Below are 19,069 nucleotides of genomic sequence, written 5' to 3' on the forward strand. Positions count from 1 at the left end.
GATATATTAGACAAAGGATGTTGAATATGGAGCTGCCAGATAGACCACAGAGAAGACCACAGAGAAGTTTCATGGAAGTAATGAAGGAGGGCATGCAGAGGGTTGGTATGACAGAGGAGGATGGGAAAATATAGAATGAAATGGAGGCAGATGATCTACTGTGCTGATCCCTAAAGGGAGCAGCCAGAAGAAAAAGAAATAGAAAAAGAAGAGTAGTTCTAATTTCTTAAGACTTCCCCTTAATAAATTGCCTTTTGGAATTGGTGGATTGTTTCAGGACTCCAAAATTTATTTGAGCAAATGGGTGGGGAATCAATTTTAAAACTGTAGTTAATTTGAAAAAGGTTAATTTGATCTGTAACCTGTGAGGATTGATTGCAAGCAGACATTGCCTCATTTTAAAATAAAAAAAAAAAGAAAAATACTGGGAACCAGTGGATTCAATAAATGATAGCAGAGGGTATGGCTCTCCCTCTCTCTCTCTCTCTTTGGGTGCTTCTGTTGAGATTTTAGAGAGCTACAGGGTAGCAACAGCTTCAGGCATGTGTGCTATTTTATTGTCTCTGGATGAAAACGTTGCTTGAATGATTTGGCTGTTTTGGAGCCATTACATCCAGTAGTTGCTGCTAGAAATTGTTGCTCTCCGACAACAGCTTGCTTAGGGCCCCAAAACAGTAAATATCAATCATGCGTGACACGTTCCTGGGCACCTCCAGAGTAAATCAGTCAAGGAAAGTTACAGTGTCGCCCCGCATGTTGAAGCTGCCTTTTTTTTTCAAACAACATATAGAGCAAAACCCAGTTAGTGGATGGTCATGTTTCAACTGTAAAAAATGGTGCTAAAGGTATCAAATTATTTGAGTGGAGAAATATTAGAAGAATATGAGAGAGAAATGGTCTTTTTTTTTTTTTAATGAAGAAATTAAATGTAGGGCTTCTTAATGAAAAACAAAACCCCCAAAAGAGGTAAACACCTAAAAGCCCTGGCTTACTTGCTTACTTCTGAGTCTGAAATGGACGCAGTCGTGAGCTTTCCTGCTACTAGGCTTTGCTGGCTGGACTGCAGGCAGAAGAGCAGTGAGTGGATCGCCAACATTAGTCTTCCTGCTGAAGGAGACAGCGGAGTCTCAAGCATGAACAGCTGTTCTGAGACAAGCAGTCTCTGTAGCAGGTCAGAGGGTGAGTGTAGAGAAGTCCCACTGGGATAGAGGGACCCGTGTATGTGTCTGTTTGTCTGCGCGCTAGAGGGCAAGAAACCGGGGGGGGGGGGGGGGACAAATCCATAGACTGAGAGGGAGAGAAGCAAAGTGCCGGGAAGAGAGGAGAGCAGCAGGGTACATAAGTTCATATCCACTTAATAGAGGCTCCACCTGGATAGGCAGGATAGTGGAGAATACCGAGGCTGCTGGAGTAGTGAGGGTCCTGCTGCGTGTCCATCAGTTTCAGATAATCCCTGCTGCTTCTGCTAAAGTGTCCTTGAGTCACACGTTGAATCCCTTCCTGTTCAGAGACGCACCTGACTGCTGTTGCACTCCAAACCACAGTGAATTTGTTCCTGCCACTCACAAAAACTGCTGCTTTTGTGCATCTGTCTTTTATCCACGGGCCAGATTATCGCAACCAAACACGGATCACACCTGCAGCATCCGCCGAGACTCTCGGGCAGTGTGTCCACTCAGACATCCTCTTCATGATGGATGGAGTATGTGTGAGTTTCTGTGTGTGTGTGTGTGTGTGTGAAGGTTAGTTAACGATGACAAATTGTCTTAAAGTGTCCAAGAGGCTAAGAATCTGCATTTTTTTGGAGGGGGGGGGGCATTACTTTGAATGACAATGGGATGTATGGCAGTTGTATTTATGGGCTTGCATAATGCTGAAGGTTTGCTGTGCAGAAATTCAAAAATCTTTTATGAGGAAAACTTTGATGCTCTGGAAAAAAAAAAAGTTTTTGGACAATAGCACCTTTTTTTTAATGTTACCTCTGTATACACCCACAGTGGATTTTAGATAGACAATCAAGATGTTACTGAAAGACACACTTTAGCTTTAATTCAAAATTGTAACAAAAGTGTTGCATTAATTACAGGAACTTTTATACATTGTCCCTCATTGTCAGAGGCCCAGTGGACATCACCAAATGTTGTGTTTCCTCCGTGAGCTGCTCTGCCACGCCTTTGATGCAGCCACCTTCAGTTGCTGCTTTTTTTATGGGTCTCTGAATTAATTTTTGTCTTCAATAACTGAAAAGCATCATTCAGTGGGTTGAGATCAGGTGACTGACTTGGCTTTCCTGTTCTTGAGTGTAACCAGCAGTTTGCACCTTGCTGTAAACCATCTGTATTTCCATTCACAAAGGCATCTCTCGATTAGGCTTTGACAGGGATACACCTACCTCCTTGAAAGTGTTCTTGATTAGACATTATGAAGCAGTTTTTCTTAATCATAGAAAGAATTCTGTGATCATCCGCTTCAGTTGTCTTCTGTGGTCTTTCAGGCCTTTTGCTGTTGCTGAGCTGGACAAATACATTCATTCTTTTTAAGGATGTATCAGATTTTTAATTTGGCCATTTCTAAAGTTTAGGTGCACTAACTTCTGTTTGGACCTCATGTTGAAAGTTCCAGTGAAAAGCAAACAAACACAAGTTCAACAATTTGAATGAATTCCAGATATTTCAGCTTCTTAATTTGACGTGAAATAACAAGAGAACAGGCCTGTTGGTTTAGTACAATGCACGTGCACTATAAAGAATTAATAGGTCATATATGCAATACAATGCAGCACAAAATAACATGTAAACCAAGTGGCAGTCACCTTATGCAGAAGCTGAGAAAACTCAATACATTTCAATTTCTTACATTCAAATGAGGTTTTATACTTATGTGAACTTTCACAGAGCAACATATTGTACATATTGAATATTTGCTATAGTGAAATTCTTTACTTATGCATGGGCTTCCTTTCTTTCTTTTTTATATTAGTATTTATTGGGTCTAGAGAGTTTTGTAACATTGTTCCATCTCGTTCCCTTAGGTCAGCAGACCAGATGCTTTTACTTGTGAGGAGAAGGATTTTAAATTCTATTCTAGATTCAACAGGGAGCCAATGAAGAGAAGCCAGTATGAGAGAAATCTGCTCTCTCTTTCTAGTCCCTGTCAGTACTCTAGCTGCAGCATTTTGAATCAGCTGAAGGCTTTTCAGGGAGCTTTTAGGACAGCCTGATAATAATGAATTACAATAGTCCAGCCTAGAAGTAATAAATGCATGAATTAGCATTCCAGCATCACTCTGAGAAAGGATGTTTCTAATTTTAGAAATATTGCACAAATGCAAAAAAGCGGTCCTACATATTTGTTTAATATGTGCATTGAAGGACAAATCCTGGTCAAAAATGACTCCAAGATTTCTCACAGTGTTACTGGAGGCCAAAGTAATGCCATCCTGGTTTGACACCATGTTTCTAAGATTTGTGGGGCTGAGTACAAGAATTTCAGTTTTATCTGAATTTAGAAGCAGGAAATTAGAGGTCATCCAGGCCTTAATGTCTTTAAGACATTCCTGCAGTTTAACTAATTGATGTGTGTCATCTGGATTCATTGATAAATAAAGCTGAGTATCATCTGCATAACAGTGAAAATTGATGCAATGCTTTCTAATAATACTGCCTAAGGGAAGCATGTATAATGTAAATAGAATTGGTCCTAGCACAGAACCCTGTGGAACTCCATAATTAACCTTAGTGTGTGAAGAAGACTCCCCATTTACATGAACAAATTGGAGTCTATTAGATAAATATTGATTAAAAAGGGATTTTTTTTTTCTAGAGTTACAATCATTGTTTTGTTGAAACAAGACCAGCTTTATTCATTTGGCAAAATGTAATTTTTTTTTACTTTGAAATAATGTTAATTTCTAAGGCCTAAGAATGTTTAATTGTTTAGTTATTCATGGTAAAAAAAAAATTAAATTGCATTTTTTTTAGCTTATGTGGTAGACTTTATGTGAAAATCATATGATACTAAGCAACCTTATACAAAACATATAAAGATGTGGTGATGCACCACAGCTTTATATGGACAATATGTGCATATGATAAAATAAATGAAAATACCTTTGACAATAAATAATCCTTGCATTTAGCATAACAATACATTATTCACCAAAATATTTATTATGTATATAACACCAGAGTGTACACTAAACCCTTTAGTTACATTGTTTTAGTATGGAAGAACTCAAAGTAACAGCCAATCACATAATAGCATCACTCACCTGTAACCAGTTAATAAAAATAACATTTTGTCACAATATGCCTATATGGACATGATAAATGATCATGCATGACAGATATCATATAAGCAGGCCATCTGTGGATTTGTTCTTGTTGCAGGTCATACTCCTCTTATTGTATCCACATTTCTTACTGATTTTGTCTTTTGTATAGTTTATCACCAGAAGTTCATATTTTAAGGAAAAAAATCTGCTCCTCGGTATATTTTGAAAAAAATATTTATATATTTGGAGTTTTTAGATTTTTCATTTTAAAGCTTTAGGGTTGTAAATGAGTGAGGAGAGGGGGATTTACTGGAAGTAGATGTGGTGAATTAATACTATATTCATGAGACAGTTTGGCTTTGTTTTTAATAAATAGAAACCTCCCATCACAGGATGATATCTGACTGATTGGTTATCACTTACACATAATGGAAAGTAACATTATTTGTCTTCTGTACAGCTTCCAGGATTGAGCTTTCATTTGGAAAAACAAATCTGTGATATTTATCCACATTCAAAACATTTATTACAGAAAATCCACTTAGCTGTATTTCTTGAAAAGGGCTATTAAAACATGATTCAGCTTCAGCATCTCTCCCCTCTGGGTGTTTTGAAAACACAACATTGTAAGTTCGCTTAGTGTAGCTTTAGATCTTCCCCACTCTCAAGCATATGAGAGCAAAGGGGCACCAGAGATGAAATTATCATGTTGTTTTCTGCACGGCAGGTGATTATTTGATCATCGGGAACCACTCGGTTCTGAGGTCGGGCTTTCATGTCGGGATGGCACTGTGGAACGGAGATAGCACCTGGGTTGGCGCTCAGAAGCACAGAAATAGGATATATCTGAAAGCTGACGCATCTCATAAGCTTGTTATATGAAGCCAAATTACAATTTCTGATCTTTTTAAGCAGAGGAAAGTAGGCAGTCCACCCATAGTTGATATTTTCTTATTTAGACGTGGAGCAGTGTCACATAGCAGAAGGGACACCTGTGGTCTTAAACCCGGCAGACTTGGGGCTTTCACTAATTATACTGCAATCTGAGGCATTTATTCATATTACACAATATGTGGAATATGTGCAGCTGTAATCTATCAAATTGGTCTCTCTTCCTCTTTGCATAATGATGCTTCGGGAGGAGGCAGGATCCATAAATTTATATTCAGAAGGGCAAACTTCAGCAGATCGGCAGTAACACCACATGCCACAGAGAAGACAGTAAAGTACTGTATTGTCTACAAAGATACAGTATAGTCTGTTTTTTTTAAAGAGAGTGTTTAAAAATACACTTGGCATTTTAAATACCCATAAACAGGTAATGAAAATTAATGAAAGCAAACATTCAGGTGAGCACAAGAAGAGGAATCGTTCCATCATCCGGTGCCCTTTATTAGCTCCTGCTTCATTTGGTTTACAGTCTTAGCTGGAACAAACACTTTAGACAAAACCTTTTAGTGCGTTTGGTTTTTATGGCTATACTCTGTTGCGCTTGCCATTGTTGGACTGGATTCCATGTTCTCTGCCCCTACATTTAGGACGCTCAAAATTTAGGTTAGCGCTGTAACAGGTGTCAGACTCAGAGGCAGAATCAGCAGGTAGGAGTAAGTATGAGAGAATAAGCTTTACTAGGCATAAGGCAAGATGTAGGTCAGAAACAGGTAGGCAGTCAGCAGAGGCAAACAGGGCCAGAAGGGATCGGGCAGGCAGCCAACAGTCCAAAAACTAGCTGGGTTCAAAGTTACTAATGCAGGCAGGCACACTGGCAGGTAGGTAGTTGCAGAAAAAAGGCTGCAATAGACAATCTGGAAAAGCGAGTTGAATTACTAAGCAGGTACACACAGTGTGGGGTAACGAGGTCCAGGTTTGTCGACAGGTTCAGGTGACTAGTAAAGATGGGAATATCCCAAGAGCCAATGGCTAAATATCAATATAGTACATTCATATACTTAACTGTCTTATGTTGGCATGGTTTCTGTGCTCTGCTCATTAAAAAATATTAATTGTGGAACCTCAGAAATTAGGCTATATCTATAAAAGAGTTGAAGTGAGATCCACAAGCAAACACAGCAGGTAGTGGGACAAAAATAGACTTTTACTTGTCAAAAGGCAACATTTAGGTCAGTAACAGGTAGCAAGTCATCAGAGGCAAACACAGCCAGGAGGGATCAGGCAGTCAGCCAGAAGTCCAAAGAAACTAGCTGGGGTAATGGTCTCTGAAGACAGCAGGCAGGCTGCAGTAGACCTTTTTCACACCGCACATTTGAACTTGGCAAACGAGGAAAGGCACAGGTGAAACTAATTTCATTAACGAGTTCAGTTCCATCACGCGTCCCAAAGAGGCCAGCATGCACAGTGCAGCCATTTTTAATTGTGTTAACTGCACCTGTGCAGACAACATGACAAGTCAAACTGTCTACTGGGAAAAAAAGAAAAAAAAAAAAACTTTCATAGAAAATCCAGAAGTGACTAGCTTTTCCAAACAGAACGGAGTCAAGGGAGGGAAAAGCTTAAAAACTAATTAAATGTATTTGAGTTGCAGTGCCGTCATCATATTGGCTTAGTATGCGACAAGCTCTTCAAACTTTCAGTGGAGCGTAGACAGTGGTGATGGAGTAGAGGTGAAGAATGATCTGAAGATGTGGAGCAGGACCGCTGATGAGCTCAATCCAGGGAGTGCTGGGTGCTGGTTCTGAAACTGGAGCTGAATGAGGGTTTCATTGATCTGACACTAAAATGACGGCTCCCGGCAGCAGTTTCACAGGTCAAAATCTGATTGATTTAACAGAGGGGAGAATGCTTTCAGTAAGCTTATGTGATGGGTTGAGAGAGAACATGTAAGCAAATATTAAAAGATTGAGATTGAATCTGCACTATTACTGTGCTGGTATATGCACATACTATGCAGCTGGTGGAGCGGGTGTGCAGGTGTAGGATCAAGTTTGCTTAGGATTGAAAAATCAATGCAAAAGTCTTGTAGTGGGCGCTGGCATTAACTGAAAAAGCAGCAGACATGAAGGAAACTGGTGGGTCAGTGAGTAGCAAAAGAAAATAAATACAAACAATTAACACAAAATAAAACACCACTGAAGCTACATTCATTAAAAAATAAACATGTGATTAGAAATGATTTTAACAGTCCTGCCCGTGGAGAGTTTCTTCATTTCAAAAGTTTCACCACTGGATCTGGATGCATAATGTCTCCTGCATCACACAAAAAAGTCCAAATTTGGAATTGTTTGTGCTGTGCAAGCTGCAAGTTTCCACATCACAGTTATATAAATTGCTTGTTGGACCAGGCTTGGGTCCCAAGCTAGTTGCAGTTTGCAGGTAAAAAGCCTTAAACTCAGAAGCTTTATAGTATTTAAAGTATTTGAATGTAAAAAAAAAAAAAAATGTAATTGTCAAACTCAGCATGGACTTCATTGTTTGCAGTGAAGGTCAAACATTTAAGAGAAGTAAGGTTGACCTTTCTGGATGGACTCTGTTTAGCTGCCTCAGTTTCAGGGTCCTGGTATCACTCATGCTTACTCACTCTCACACTGAGAGAGCCATTGTTAATTTTATTACTGACCCATGTCCTGATGTGCAAAGGCAAAATGTCTGTTGTGAAGGAAAAATTTATCCCCCTTAATATGAAAGAAAAGCAAATGCAGGTTAACCCAAATTCTAACCTTTAATAAATTAGCTTCAGTGTTGCCCATACTATTGCCTTAAGGGATCCCGCCCCCTACAAAAAGCACTCAACTGCAACTGGTTAGCAGCAATTATTCTTACAATGTATGTGTTTCCAAATGACCTTTTTTTTTTAAATCCTTTTCACAGGATGCCTGTAAATGTTCACAGTTCACCAGTGTTTTATATTCATCAGCTGTATGTTCTTTTCTATTAACAGAAATTAAACAATAGTCTAAAAGTAGAACCATGGACGAGTTATCAAGTGTTGCCCTCAACATCCCCCACCCCCTCATCCCACGCTATGCGCTCTCCCTCTCCTGCGGGAGGGATGGGAGGAGGGGGGGCAGGCTTTCTCAGCTCGCTGCTGGCCTTGGATTCCCAGTTGGCCACTCATGATGGTCAGTCCACCTACATCAGAGTGTTTTTGCCAGAAAAAGCACAGGCAGCAACAATTGTAATCAGGATGCATGGGAGAGGGAACCACCAAAGGTATTTCTTGAGCAAAATTCTCCAGACCTCCCCACATAAACCCTCTGAAGTTGGCAAATGATTAATATGCATAAAGATTTTGCGAAAGCTGTTTATGGTTTCTGTGTCTCTCCGTCTCACCCCCCCTCTGCGGGAAGAGTAAATGAATGGTGTATCCTCCAGTAGCAGCTGGAGAAAGTCAGAGATAATGTCAAGAAACAGCTGGAGTAAGTTCACCTCATTTAAGTCATGACACACTCACTTGTTTACTTATGACTCACATACACACATCTCTGCATTCATTGCTGTGTCACGTGAATCCGACCAGACTAATTACTGAATTGCTGCATTTACCATGTGGTGTGTATATCTGCATGTTTAACAGGAAAGTGTACTAGGAGGAATTTCCTGACTGAATGCTCTTTTTTTCCCCCCCTGAAAATAATTGTTTTAGTAAATAATATTAATTCTTCTTTTACACCAATGTGCTAACAATCCAAATAGCTGGCCACATTAAAAAAAAAAAAAAAAAATCAGCCACATAATCTCATTGTAATAGATACAGTTTGGGTTTCTCAAACCATTTTTTTTGAGAGTAACAGTCACAGCTGTCTCAGTTTTCTCCAATTTGTGGGCTTGCCTGCTTTTAAACCTGGCATTTCTGCGAATGGATTTTTAAAATGTACTTAAGAAGCATGTACTAGCACTTTTAGTAAGATCTTTATAATGAGTCATTGAACGTTTGTGGGAATAAATCAAAAGTATATAATTCTACGAAAAAAGGATTTATAGCACTGCAAAAAAAAAAGGACTGCCTGCTTTGTGAAGTGCTGCAATGACATTTCAAAAGGTACATAAAGCAAGAGTCCACATATTTTATTTCATATAACTGGTACATTTACCTTTTAAAGATTTCCTAGTGTAAATTCCCGACACTGACATTACTACCTAAGATGTACACTCACTGGTCATTTCATTAAGTACACCTGTTTAACTGATGATTAACATAAATATCTAATCAGCCAATCACATGGTGTCAACTCAGTGCATTTAGATGTCTAGACATGGTGAAGAAGGACGACTTGCTGAAGTTCAAACCAAGCATCAGAATGAGGATGAAAGGTAATTTAAGGACTGTGAATGTGGCATGATTGTTGGTGCCAGGGTTTTTCAGAAACTGCAGATCTGCTGGGATTTTCCCACAAAGCCATCTCTAGGTTTTACAGAGAACTGTCCGAAAAAGAGAAAGTATCCAGTGAGCAGCAGTGTCTCATTGACGCCAAAGGTCAGAGGATGGCTAGACTGTTTTGAGCTCAAAGGAAGGCAACAGTAACTCAAATAATGACTTGTTACAACCAAGCTGAATGCACAACACATCAAACCTTGAAGCAGATAGCAGCAGAAGACCACACTGGCTGCCATGGCTGTAACCACCTACAAGTTCACTGAGGTCTGATTGAGCACTGTTTAAACACCACAGTATTGTTACTGACCATATCCATCCCATATCCACCCATCTTATGATGGCTGCTTCCCGCAGATAACACACCATGTCACATCTCAGATCATCTCAAATCATTTTCTTGAGTATGAGAGTGAGTTCACTGTGCTCAAAAGGTCTCCACAGTCACCAGATCTCAGTCCAACAGAGCACCTTTGGGACGTGGTGCCGACAAATCTGCAGCAGCTGTGTGAAGCTATCATGTCAATGTGGACCAAAATATCTGAGGAATGTTTCCAGCACCTTGCTGAATCTGTGCCACAAAGAATTAAGGCAGTTCTGGAGGGAAAAGGTGGTCCAACCTCATACTAGCAAGGTGTAGTCAATGAAGCAACCAGTGAGTGTATAAGTAATAGTGACACTAACAGTATGTCAGTCTTTAACAGCATGTTTGTGACATTCTCACAGGTGCAGGGTATCGAAGTACAAAGGTGTCATAGAAGATTACACAGTAGGTGGAAAACACACTGCCTTCGATTTGAAACAAGTGATCCCACTGGAGCCATGTTAATGTGGCCTTCACTGATCACATCGACCACACGATATGTGCCAAGAAAATGCTACAGAATCACCTTACAAAGAGGGGTGTATGTGTGCGTGTGTGTGACTGCATAATATCACCACCCCACAATCCCTCGGTGGTCTTTTAGGAGATGCAACAGATGGACAATATCCTTGCAGAGCCCGAGTTTCTCATTCAGGAGAAAAATGTCTCAAAAACCAATCTGCATGAAATTACAGAATGACCAAACAGGGACACTCAGGATTAAAACAGTTGTTTGCCAGCACACTGAGTAGGGGCACTCGTCTGAGCAAACTGAGTGATTGATTGACTGATAAATTCATCAATCATATTCAAAGTATTGAGTTGATTAAAAAAAAAACATCTTTTTATCAATGTGTTTGTTGGCTTTTTACCTTTTAAATCAACATTTACAGGATTTATTGTAAGTGATTAATGGCAGAAAATTACTAAATCACTTGCTTGGTGATTTATCACACTTTTGATGGAGGAATATTGATTGGTACACAAACCCACAGTGAGGGAATGCAGCCCAAGCTGAACTTTTACAAAGTCACTTGATCAATGGTGAAATCTCTTGGCAGCGTTTCAGGTAATTGTTCAGTCTATCCCTCAGCCACTGCCTCTGGAGTTCTTTCCTTTTTAATATTTCAATAATTACTCCCTCTAAGACTTTGAAAATAGAATATTTTACTTGCTCTTCTTCAAAGCATCCAAACAAATAAGCCCACTATATTTTCTCATCCCCAGAGAAGCCAGTAACTGATCATTTTCTCCTTATTAACCCGATTTGCTGATGCTGACATTCAACCTTAACATTTCCCTCCACCACCAAGAACACAGGATCAGCATTTGGCTGATGGCCGGGCTGAGGGTTTTATGTTATTATCTGGTTATTGGATGCATCCCCATAATCGGGGAGTTATCCCCAGATAAAGTCTTGCCAATCTTGTTGATGCGTAATTGACAACACTAAACTTATAAGCTACTCTCCTGACTGACATCATTACATGGATTTTTTTTTACTTGTCAAAGTTAATGGAAAACAAGCGTATCGAGTACTCTTGTGGCTTTTAAGAGTTCAAAGGGGATCTAAAAATACATCACTGGAGTGGGATAGTTCACCTGTAAATATTTGCTGGTTCACATGTTCACAATCAGTTTCATCCAGCATCTCACTGAGTCCTGTGCTGTCCTGTGTGCCAACACACAAACAGCCTCTCCAACACTTAGTGAAAACAGCTAATAAGTTCTGACAAACCTTTTAGCATTTTAGTAAATCTTGTATTTAGAGGACACACTGTCTGTCCTGATCAAGAGATCTGCGGTAATCTGAAAATTAATATTGCTTCTATCTCACGGTCAGGCTTTTGTTATTGCCAGTAAGAGATTTAATGCACCCTCTGGCTACGCTGATAATAGAAAGGTCATAAAAAGTTACAGCCTCAAGATGAGCTATTTTAAATTGTTCTGTGGACTGGACCAATTAGTTTGATTTGGCTACAGTCTCCAACACTGAAATGCTCTATTGCACCGACTTCTTGGCTGCAGTGCCCCGAGTACCCAACGTACACTCTGAGCACCCGGAGAATTTAACACTCTATACACACACAATATACAAATGGGATTTCCTGTAGCTTTGCAAATTTCCAAGCTGTCAAATTAGGTGTACCCTGGTGCTTTAAGTGCAAATTAGCCAACACAGTCTAAATACGTACTTCCCCAGATAAACTAGATTGCATAATTTCTGCATGTTTTTGTGTGTGTTCAAGGTTGTTACTCGAGCTGGGCCGTGTTGAGGAGTTGGTGCACTTTCTGCTCCCGTTTGTGTGTTATAATGCTACTGAACAGAAGGGCTGTGACCTCCATATGACTCCTGTGATTGTCAGCTGCAGCTTCTTGGCTGCTTCATGAAACCTGCCAGTTATTTCTTACATATTTAAAGAATAGATTTGGGGAAATTTACTGGAAGATGGGGTGAATGACTTAGCCTGGCTTTATCCAAAGGTTTCTCAACCTAATAACCAGTATTCCCAAAGCTCGCTAACTAATATGTATCGGACAGTTTCTGCATCTCTGTCTGCTTGGAGTCAAGCTTTTCGGCAGTCCTGGGTCATCTTTATCGTCTTTTCCTTTCATGATGCGCCAAATATCTTCAGCTGGTGAAAGGTCCGGACTGCAGGCGGACTTTTCTACTATGAGGTCATGCTCTTGTAATAGATGCAGTATGTAGTTTAGCATTGTCTTACTGAAATATGCAAGGCCTTCCCTGAAAAAGACGTCATCTGGATGGGAGCATATGCTGCTCTAAAACCTATACATACCTTTCAGCATTGATGGTGCCTTTCCATTAATGTTACTGACCTGCTGCCAGTGAACCGAATCAGTTGCACAACGTTCCTCCAGCTGTTTCTTTTGAGTACCATTTACTTTTCCAGCCTTTAGTTGTCCCGTCCCAACTTAAATTCAAAATGAGCTAATATGTTCATGAAATAGTGAAATGCCTCAGTTTAAACTTTGATATGTTTCCTGTGTTCTGTTATGACTAAAATATGGGTTTATGAGCTTTGCAGATCATTGCATTCTGTTTCTGATTTACATTTTACACAGTGTCCCAACTTTTTTGGAATCGGGTATATAGATGCTGCTGAACAAAGGCTCTATTTTAGTCAATTTGGCTGGAGCTGAACTAAACAGCAAGTAAGTCTGAACTCTGAGCAAAACCACACCACGGTAAAGGGAAGGGGTGTGCTTGATTTGAAAATGAACTTCATGGCAAAAATGTGGTCATTCTATCATGACACTCATTTTGTAGCAGCTATTGCTTATTGCTTACTGAGGTCATAGATCAAGTGAGACTTTTCCCCCCATAAAGTTCAATACAATTGATTTGCAACCAGAGAAGTCACCCCCTCTGCTGAGATTTAAGGAGCTTCTACATTGCCTTCATGAGCCTAACAATGAGCCATCCTTTCTATACAGTCTATGGCATTTTTGTAGAACATATAGCACTAAGCCCAGCTTTCAAGAAACTAAAATATCTCCCTTGCCTCTGCCAACCAGTCCATTTGCATGTGTGTTGGAAGCACATTTATATAATATACTCCATGTAGTGAAGACTTTAAGGGAATTTAATAGATGAGCATTAAAGACACCAGTTCAGTGATCACAAAATTAATTTCTGTTCCTGAAATATGAGATTGGATAATGACCAGAAAAGTGTTTTTGCCAAACATTAATATCTTATGTTGACCTTTGACCTTTTGGAAAATATCATCACTTTGTCATTTTATCCTATTAATAATTTGTGTTCTCTTTTTGTGATGATTAGCATATGAATTATTGAGTTACAGCCAAAAAGTCCCACTGAAATTTGATCTTTGACAACCAAAAATGAATCCGTCCCCGATGCGTCAAAGCTGTTTTGTAAGTTGGTGGTTTTAATGCTGTGGGTAGGAATGGACAGACAGACGACCCAAAAACATAATGCTGTCGAGAGTGGCTGTCACCAGTGCAGACGCATAAAAGTGAGACAAGCTGACCACTTCACAAATTAAACAAAAAAATCGTGTTTTAATCGTTCTCATTTAAAAAGTCCTAAGCCAATAATACACTGTTTTGTGTAACGATGGCTTTGCCTGATTGCAGCATTGCAGCAGAGACTGTTCTCCATTGATGGAAACGTAAGTGAAACAACAGTCCAGCAGAGCACTCAGGCAAATTCAGTATTTATAGAGAACATTAAAGCAGTGATGGTGGTCAGTAATTGTCCTTTTATTGGATTATTTCAATAAAAAAAAAACTGCAGGATGCTTCCAAGTTAATGCAGTTAAATAACTTTTAAAAATGACTTAAACAGAAATGCCGCATACTGTGACACACTTTTCACTGCCCCTTTATTTTAGTAAGTAGCTTCAAATTCACAGGTGCAAGAGTGGCAGTAACCCCCTCATAGAGATACTAAGCTAAGAAACCGTATAGGCATATTTCCCAAATGAGTGTTATTAGCTGTAAGTGTATGAATTATTTTCTCCTTTATGTACAGTAACTCCTAGAGCTGAGACCCTTACTTGGAGGGACAGTTTGCACGGAATTTATACATTTTGAACCTCAGGTAAGTAAGCTTAGAAGTTGTCATATATATATATATTTCTTTTCTAATGATATTCAGAATATGAATTATTCAAATCCCCAAACTTAACCTGTGCCAATTAATTTGGCTGAACTTACTTCAGCTTTTAAAAAGTCAGAATTGTGCACCCGATTAATGCTTATTCAGTTCACCTGTTTCTAAAGTGGTTGCGTTTTTTTGTCGCGAAAGTGAAGACGGGCAATTTTCATGAACACAGGTATCACTGGAGCACTTCAGCACTTTCTAATTTCTTCCTTGCAATTAATTATTAAATTATTGACTGACCTTTTCAAGCTAAGGATAATTGCTGATGTAGCCAAGTGGAGAAGACACAGCAGTGCATCACTCCCGGCTAATTGATTTTGGCCGCCGCACTCGTGAACCTTTCACTGAGTTCGGCAGAGTGACAGGGAGTAATCACCCATCAGGTTTTGAGATGAGCGGTTTTCAAAAGTGCCTATAAATTTGAACGCTTGGTGATGCCGAGAACGCTTGAGAACCGAGCTCTACATACTGCCCCTCTCTGGCTGGAAGCAGAGCCGTCTGTGGGAGAGCTCATTCCAGGTCACCCACTCTCTGTGGGCGAGAGAGCGAGAGAGGGTGGAGAGTGCAAGAGAGGGAGGGAGACAAAGTAAAAAAAGGCAGACCAGGGAGAGAATATCTATAACTCAGTAAGTGCCAGATATCACATCGCTGTGTTCCAGATAGAGAGCCTTGAATACATTTCGGTTTATTTTGTTGCCATTTATTGATGGAGTGATTCATTTCCTGAGCCTATATAAAGCCATGTACTGTGGCCTACAATGCAATGTCTTTGCTGTGGCAGCGCCTCGTCTGAGAAGAAAATGAACAGTCATTGTATGAAAGACAAATTCGTCCCTCTCCTCTGAGCTCATCATGCAGTCATTAGGCTGAACGCAGCCCACCTACTTTCTTTACCAACCAGCTTACTTCCAGCTGTCTTGAAGTATACATGTGAATCACGCTTTTGTGAATTTCTATTGTGTTTGCCTGACAATCAAAGCGCCGGTGATTGTCAGATAATATCTAGTGTGTGCTGGGATGAAGTTGCCAGCGCGTGTTAAAAGCTGGGCAAGCCTGCGCGGCTGCTGGAACTATGGTGGATGACCGTGTGACAATCAGAAAAGACAAAAAAAAAAAAACATAAAAGCACAGACATATAAATAGTAAAAAAAAAAAAAAAAAATACAACCCTAAAGTGTGCCAGCAGTTCTGTTGTCATGGAAACAATACCCCCCCCCCCCCCCCCCCCCCCCCCCAAAAAAAAAAAAAAAAGTTTCAGGTAAAGTTTGCAGTGATCGGCTTTAACAGACCGGCCAGCTAGCCGCGCAGCTAATTGGCAGCATGAGCATCAGAAAGTTTCCACGTTGCGGTGCGCAGCTGCAGCGGGGCAGCGTGTGCCGTGTAGGTGCGATCAGCGAGGCCGATCTTTGTCAGTCTGAATGAGTGGCTGCTGTCCTGTAGCAGGGCCCCTTGTTTATGAATGGGGACTTCGTAATGGCAAAGCATAAGCCATACTTATCTGGGTTGTGCCTCTGCCACAGCAAAAAAAAAAAGTGGTGACACTGAAAAAGTCAGTTACCATGGATACAAAAATTGCCCACATTATTTTTTTTTATTTTTTATTTTGTCAGAGGCCTTGTGTAATCCCTTGCTCTCCCCTGTAATTTATTTCTTTTTCTTTCTTTCTTTCTTTTTTTCTGTGTTTATCCGTTTGTTTGTGTGCCCGCTGATTCCTTAGCTGGAGCTGCTTTAATTGGACTCCCTTTTTCCTTCTCCTCGGATTCATTCCAGGAATATTAGAGCACGGGGCTTTGACTATTAGCCAAACAACATTAGTGAAATGAGCTTTTGTCTTGAATAATTATACACAGCGATAACGAAATAGTTAGCACACTGTTGACGCACTACACGGTGATAATGGGTCTTCCTTGTTTTTCAAATATTTTATAATCGCACTCTTGCTATGAGCTATCAGCAACACCCCTGTGAAATTTAATCAGAGGGCACAAATGAAGAGGCAAAGGCGGCTCATTGTTTGGTTGCTGGGAGCCAGATCTGAACTTGAGCTGAGTGTCTGCGTGTGCGTCCAACATTGTCTCGGCAGCGCGACATGCCTGGGTAACTTCTGTTTAGTGTGCTGCTGGCCAATGAAAGATGCATGATGACTGAGACCAGCGGTTATAAATCTATTACATCAGCAGGGATGCGTGTTCACGCTCTTGTAACTCTATTGGTTTCCCATCAGCCGCGTAAACACCAGCAATACAGACAGGACACTGTATAGTCCACGTGTTGCATTGTACTAAATCAGAGACATCCTCAAGTCCGCGCACATGCGGAACTCTTAGAAAGGTCACGTCCCTGAAATTGCTATAGGGAGGTCTGCAGGCGTGCAGCACCTTGAATGGGATTAAGTAAATTATAGCTTTTAAAAGCTTATTTAGAGTGGCCTGGGGAAAATGCGTTCTTAAATATAGAATAAGACAATCGTACTCCATTGGAGCTCATTTTTGTTTAAGAGACTAAGAATGAAAGTCATTGTTAATGGCATCACACAATGTATAGCTCCCAAGGCAGTGTCTGAGTCTGGCCTGTCCCACCAGGATGCCTCTAATGGAACAGCAGTGGGAGATGGTGGGTGGGAGAGTCTGAAAGCAGACCTATTATATTCAAAACCCCAGGATTTATTATTCCTCAAAAGAAAAGTAGACCATTATCTACTTTTGTGTGGTCTTCTCCCTTTTTTTTCTCTCCAGTGTTATGCAATCATGTGTTTCTTTTATTCCAAGCCTGGGAGGCTCGAGCTCTGACGGAGGAGGATAGAGGACCTCAACAGGTGGAGATTTTTCTTCCTTTCTTTCTTTTTTCAACGTTATGCTAGGGATAGAAGCGGAGGATGTGGAGGAGGAAGAAGAGGGTAGTGAACTGTTCCTTAATAATAAGCCCTCTGATCTGCTTATGCTGCGCTGCTTCTTGCCTCAAAGGGTAACTAAGCTTATGACAGTCAGTCCTAGTAGAGCCCCGGCCTGCTAACATGACCCCATGCAGGATCTACACCATCTGTCTGCAATGGGACTCCAAGGCAACACTCAGAGGGAGATGCAGAGAGTGATGGGGGTGGGGGTGGGGGTGTCAGCGTTCCCTGAGGACCCCCTGTGCTGCAGTTTTGATCTGCTAATTATGTTAAATTGAGACTGTGTAATTCACTCGCGTTGCCTCTTTTTCCCCTTATCTGAGCCGCGGCTCTTAACAAACTCCGGCGCTGATGAGAGAACATGACACACAATCAGCAATAAACGTTTTCGGTGCGGTAATTTTGAAGGGCTCGGCGTTTTAATTTTGAGAAAGAGTGGGGTATCTGCAGGGGGACCAATAGATTGGGTTATAACAGTTCAGCGGATATTGAAATGTTTTATCTGAGCGCAGCTGATGAGCAGAGGAGGCGCGACGCGGCGACTTGTTTGACGCCGAGACAGTCGTCACAAACACAAACACACACACACACACACACACGCATGCACGCACGCATGCACGCACACACATACACGCACAACACTGACACACGGATCTTGGAACAAACACGCGCACGCGGGTACGTTTGGAGAGATGGCACCAGGTGATGCCATAAACGACGGATGATGCTGTGCGCCATACCCCTATTGCGCTTTCATTTTTTTTTTCTGGGAGAAGACGCACGAGGAAAAGCGACTGCCACAGAGGCAGAAAACCCGACAAGGACAGACAAGGAAGCGACATATCAGTTTTAACGAGCTGTGAAGTTGGAGTCGCTCTTTTCAGAGGGGTAGACATGGCGAAATTTCCCTAGCGCGCTCCTTCTTAACTCGCCACATACCTTTTTCTTTTTTTTTTTTTTTTGGTATTTTATAATGGGAAGATGAAGTCACCAGAGTCAGCACCCCCTCAGTACTGCCTCCTCTACCCCTTATATGTTTAATTAACTAGGCTGATGTGTAAGTACCTTCAGCTAGCGAAGCGTGGGCGGCCGGGCTGCGGGGTAAAGACACTGTCGGGAGAATATTTCCTTATTCCTCTCCGCCCGGACTGCTCGGTCGGCTGCCTAGCATCACCTCAGTCGTGCCGCGCAGAAAGCTACAAAAATAACTCGACCCGTTTGAACTTGTTCCGAATTGTTTAGGGCGGTTTGGAGTGCGGTGCTCGCTCGGAGAGCGCGTGAGGGGAGCAGCAGACTGGGGGAGGGCGAGCGAGAAAAGATAGGGAGAGAGAGAGAGAGTGTGTGAATATATATGTATGTGTGTGTGTTTTGATGTTATTTGTGACGGAATCCCCCCTTCAGTCTCCAAGAATCCGCGAGCGGCGCAAGGAGGAGGACAGGAGAGGAGGAGGAGGAGGAGGAGGAGGCGCGCGGACCTGTCCACGAGCCCTCACTGCGGAACGCGCGGGGCTGCCGCTGGAGATTCCAAACCAACGGTTATTTTGGATTCTAGTCTA

General features: G+C 41.2%; 1 long non-coding RNA gene across 1 annotated transcript; it reads right to left on the reverse strand.

The window, feature by feature from the left end:
• Positions 1 to 6,889: 6,889 nt before the first annotated feature.
• LOC115784756 (uncharacterized) lies at positions 6,890 to 18,879 on the reverse strand. The gene is made up of 3 exons (XR_004020290.1): positions 18,579 to 18,879; positions 7,175 to 7,269; positions 6,890 to 7,045 (listed from the first exon to the last, which is right to left on the reverse strand). It is a non-coding gene; the product is annotated as an uncharacterized LOC115784756 (long non-coding RNA).
• Between the last annotated feature and the right edge of the window lie 190 nt (positions 18,880 to 19,069).

This window comes from Archocentrus centrarchus, chromosome 1 (assembly GCF_007364275.1).
Source record: "Archocentrus centrarchus isolate MPI-CPG fArcCen1 chromosome 1, fArcCen1, whole genome shotgun sequence".
Classification (NCBI taxonomy): Eukaryota; Metazoa; Chordata; class Actinopteri; order Cichliformes; family Cichlidae; genus Archocentrus; species Archocentrus centrarchus.